A 6,044-nucleotide genomic window follows, 5' to 3' on the forward strand; every position below is an offset into this window, starting at 1 on the left:
TATATATATATATATATGTATATTATATATATATATCGGGGGTTTTCTTTTAAGAAACATGTAAGAACAAGACACCAAAAATTTACAGATCACTAAAAGCATTTTGAAAAAACTTGGATACGCATTGTGAATGAGATAAATATCCGATGAACCTAAATATATTGTTTCAATTAGATACTGTGACCACCTGTTTTTTTTTTTTTTATAATGTGAAAGAAAATGACAAGAACAAAAAGCCAAAAAAAAAAAAAAAACTATAGATCTCTAAAAGTATTGTATAGGGACTTGGATACACATTTTGAACACATTGTGATCACCTATTTTTTACACATTGTGATCACCTATTTTTTACATGTTGTGATCACCTTGTGAACATCATGTGATACAATGACACTAAGCACAAAAAAAAAAAAAAAAACTATAGATCCCTGAAAATATCGTGTAAGGACTTGTATACACATTGTGAATACCTATTCTTTTTATACATTGTGATCATTTAAGTAGCGTTTGATGCAGACAGGACAGGACAGGAGGTACGACTGGAACAGTGGCCGGAAGCTTTGAAACCGTACATATCGATAGAGACGATGGATTTGTTTTAGGTTTAGGTTTATTTGAGGGCATAAAAGTAATTTTGTAATTTGCCCCATGTTGTTCCACCCTTTTTGATGAAACATAAAATCTCAAGATTTGTCCCACAAAAATAAAAAATAGCCTCATCTTGTCCTATGCTCTTTTTGTTCATGACATGTCAAACATGAGACTATTTTTTTGTCCCGTCCCATTCCATTTAATTTGCATATCAAACACACCCTTATTTTTTTTACACATTGTACCCACCTTGTGCACACAATGTAACACAAAGACACTATGAAAAAAAAACAAAAATAACTAAAAATCCCTAAAAGTATTGTGTAAGGATTTGAATATGGGTGTTTAAAAAAATTGGTGGACCGCTCAAACGGTCAAATCAAGTCAAACCGTACCGTTTTTGACGGTCTGGCAGTCTAGTCCGGTCTGAAAAATAGTCAAATCGCACAATTTGGTCTGGTTTGCGGTCAAATCGCGCAATTTGGGCAGTTTGGACCGAACAAACCGTCAAAAATACACATGTATAAATTCTATTTAGTTTTCATGTTGTGAGCTTAACTTTTTATGGGCCAATTAAAAAAAGTCCGTCCAAGACACTATGCTACTAGTTTTTATTTCTCAATTAATCGCATTACCTAAATTGACAAAATTTTAAAATTCTAAATCGTTTTTTGACTTGCTCAATGTTGTCCAAAACTCTGACTATTATGGTGGATCTATTTAACTTTTTTCAATTTCATCAATATTTTTTTAGTTTAAGAGATAGAGTTTAATTTAAAATTGATATAGTATTTTTTTTAATAATGATATATTGGTAGAAATTTCATTTTGGATATTAATGTTATGTTTGTTTAGTTTAAAGTCTATAAAAAGCTCGAACCAGATCGCCTTTTTGTGGTCCAGTTTGACCGGTTTGGTCACTTGCTGTGAAGACGCTTGATTTGGAAAATTTATTAAACCGCCATTGCGGTTTGCTTTGTGGTTTGGACCGTCCAAACCGGACCAGGAACACCCCTAATTATAGATAATAATTGTGAACAATTAATTAATGTTTTATTTGTGGAGTTATGGTTTTCCTATTTATTTATGGAAGCTATAGATTTCATCTTTATTGGGAAATTAAGTTAATTAAGGGGCCGTTTACTAAAGACTTATCAGATAAGTGCTTACCGGTAAATTCAACATTATTACTTACTTACCGGATAAGATTTTACTCCACGAAAACAACACCGTATGCAATAATCTACCCGATAAGCTCTTACCGTAGTAAGAATCATCGTCTTTACTTACCGGGTAAGACTCTTGTTCCTTGTCTTGCTCTTACTGGGTAAATTTTTTTGTCTTTAACATATTCATCCGGTAAGGTAATGTGACCGGGTAAGCACTTACCCTGATAAGCGTTTGGTAAACGACCCCTAAACGCATTTACAAGTTGACTAAGTTATCTTTTATATTTATTTTAATAAATAATATAATTATCTCAAATTAGTGTTTTACATTGGATTTTACGGATCTCAAAAATTCTAAAATTCTTATTTGATTAAGCCCATATGTGTGTGTGTGTGCGCACATGTATGTATATATATATAGGTGAAGGATTGTGTAAGAAGTAGAATTAATGTTTGAAGCGTAAGAAGAGATCTGGAACCTTGATCACCTTTAATCTCAAACACACCCATGATTCGCGCTTGATACTGGGATAGATCCAGTGCATCTCGGTGCATTACATCCTAATGTGCATTCAAGGGCGGAAATATGTTCTTACGTTTCTTACCTTAACAATTATTCTCACTAAAACCAACTCTCTCTCTCTCTCTCTNGACTTATCAGATAAGTGCTTACCGGTAAATTCAACATTATTACTTACTTACCGGATAAGATTTTACTCCACGAAAACAACACCGTATGCAATAATCTACCCGATAAGCTCTTACCGTAGTAAGAATCATCGTCTTTACTTACCGGGTAAGACTCTTGTTCCTTGTCTTGCTCTTACTGGGTAAATTTTTTTGTCTTTAACATATTCATCCGGTAAGGTAATGTGACCGGGTAAGCACTTACCCTGATAAGCGTTTGGTAAACGACCCCTAAACGCATTTACAAGTTGACTAAGTTATCTTTTATATTTATTTTAATAAATAATATAATTATCTCAAATTAGTGTTTTACATTGGATTTTACGGATCTCAAAAATTCTAAAATTCTTATTTGATTAAGCCCATATGTGTGTGTGTGTGCGCACATGTATGTATATATATATAGGTGAAGGATTGTGTAAGAAGTAGAATTAATGTTTGAAGCGTAAGAAGAGATCTGGAACCTTGATCACCTTTAATCTCAAACACACCCATGATTCGCGCTTGATACTGGGATAGATCCAGTGCATCTCGGTGCATTACATCCTAATGTGCATTCAAGGGCGGAAATATGTTCTTACGTTTCTTACCTTAACAATTATTCTCACTAAAACCAACTCTCTCTCTCTCTCTCTCTCTATTTATATATATATATATATATATATATATATATATATATATATATATTATAGGAAAAAGTTCATTTATGAAGTGGTAAATATTTGAGAAGTAAATAAATGATCTTAGCCATTTATCTGGTCAATGTTTACAGCTTTGACCGTAAAGAACCGAATAATTCTTCGCATGGGTATGCAAAAGAACCGAATAATTCCTCGAATGGATAGACGGATAACATGATTTGTGTGTGTGCAATTATCATTACTATCTCATATATGTGAACACTCTATACAGTCATTAAGTATCTTATTTGTACATTTAATATAAACAAATACTAACAATTAGCTTTATAGACCTAAAAATTCATTTTTATCGTAAAAATAAAAGTAAAAAATGAAATATTTAGGAACCGTTTACCTAAATACTTACTCGGTAAAATTCAACACCATCGCTTACTTATCGGGTAAGATTTTATTCATTAAAACGCATCGTATGCAACAATTTATCCCGGTAAGCGCTAATCATGGTAAGAGTCATCGTCCTTACTTACCGGGTAAGACTCTCGATTCATTGCCTTCGCTCTTACCAAGTAAGATTATTAGCTCTTGCCATATTCATCTGGTAAAGTAAAGTGACTTGGTAAACGTTTACCCGGATAAGCGTTTGGTAAACGACACCTTAATCTTTACATGTCTAAAATGTCAAAAAAAATTATTATTTAGAAATTAGGTATATTTGACATTCAAGATTCAATATTTGGTTTTATTAAATTAAATATAAAAACACAAATGTGAAACCAAACCTATTCAATATATAAAATCATAAATAAACAAAAAGTAGTGCATTGCGTACATAATTTGGTCATGTGATCCAATGAACAAAGTCAACTACATCAAATTCAAAATAAGTGGGTTTCCAAATTTTGACAATTCACCTCATTTTAATTTAATAAAATAATATTTTTAATTACATATCTAAACATGAATTACTATTTATGGTTAATTTATTCATATATAAAATGGTTACATATTTATTTTTCCATTAAAAATTATTATTTATGTAAATTTTGTAGTCCAAAAATGAGTTTATGAAAAAGTACAATTTTGGTCCCTTCAGTTTCCAACCGAACTATGAACAGACTTCTCAGTGTTGTTAGTTAAAGGGCACTTTTGTCATTTTATATTTTTCACTTATTTTCTTTAAAAAAAATAATAAAATTAATATCAGTATTATTTTAATAGATCAATATATACATACAAAAACTCAACATATACGTACACAGACCACCATATCCACATCATTGCATCCCCCATCAATCACCGTAGACACATTGTTGCATCTCTCACCGACCACACTTTCCATTCCATGGTGAACCCTTCCTAGCGAGACACCACCACTATTGCTAACCACAAGGATGGTGTCTGATTGGTTTGAGCTTGACTTTAAAGTTCAAAATTTCCTCGAGCCTCCAGGTTCAAATCCAATGAGGAATAAAAATCTTTTGTGGCCACGTAGGTTCAAATACGATGACTCCAGGCTATCTGCAAAGCAAATAGTCGCTCTGATATTAATCGGCTCGTACAACGAATTGAATATCCAGGTTAATAAAAAATAGGATGACTTAAGGTAGAGAAGCATGTGAGTGCATTTATGTGTAAAAGACAAAAAAATATAAATACCCCTCATTTAATCGAAAGTGCAATTACTATTACTTTACTTAATGCAGTTTAGGGATGTAATTCGTAGTTGGATGTAAACCACAAGGACCAAAATTGTAGTTTGCTTTTACGACAAATATGTTTTCTTAAAAGTCTTGTTTATGTCTATTTTTTAAATTAATATTGAAAATGATACATTATTTTATGTGTAGTTATTGAATTTTTGACAATTAAAAATTGTTTTTCAAAAATGGGTCAGAATTATAATATTTTAATTTTGATTAAATTAAAATAAAATGAGAAGAAACTTTTTTATTAATTAGAATGAATAAAAAAGGAGATTTTTTAAATTTTGGCTATTTTTTTATTTCTATAAATTCTTTAAAAATAGAAAAAATATAAGAGATAATAAACTTCCTTGAAAATGATTGCTTAAAGTATTTCTAACCCATTATTATAACATTAAAATGAGATTTAAAATTCAACAATTTAAAATACACTAAAAAAATTGTAATTTCAACCACATATTAAGAAATATATTTAAAGGACAAAATCTAGACTTTAATACGTCAACGTTTTGGGTGTTTCTTTAACACGTCATCGATCATAATATTCTACCTTATATCAGTATCGGGTTTAACAAAATAATTCAAATGTAAATAAGACTACAAAGTTAATATCATAGACGTTCCAATATTTTTGGATATCCTGTTACATCTAAAGTTGTTATTTTTACAATGATACGTGTATACAAATTACAAAGACGATGATGAGACGTATTACTATGAATTATAATTTTATATTCATTGATAAAAGTTCCTAAACAAAATAAATATTGGGTCCAAAAACTTCGTTAAAAATCACACATTTAACATGTTAAAAATAAGAATTTAAGAAATAAAAATAAATAATCTATACTATCTTATAAAGCATTTGGCTAAAACTCTTAAAAACTTTTAAAACTCTTAAAAACTCTTAAACTCATTCATCCCTATCCGAATTCATCCCATATCTGAATTCGTTTAACTAACTGCAGATAAACACAATCAAATACAGAATAAACATCTTATTTTAAATATAAAAAATCTAAAATATAATTAGTATAATCATTAAATTCTAAGTTCTAAAGAATACTTAATTATTATTTTTATAAAATTTATAATATTAAACCAAAAAATAAATTGTTTTATTATTGAACTTAAATTAAGTTATATAAAAAAAAATTATATTATATATTATAAATCATTTGACAAAAACTCTTAAAATCACTTTTATGCGTAAAGTACTGTTTATTAATGCATATTACTTAAAACTCAAGATT

Source organism: Cynara cardunculus (genome assembly GCF_001531365.2).
Source record: "Cynara cardunculus var. scolymus isolate 2C chromosome LG 3, CcrdV1, whole genome shotgun sequence".
NCBI lineage: Eukaryota > Viridiplantae > Streptophyta > Magnoliopsida > Asterales > Asteraceae > Cynara > Cynara cardunculus.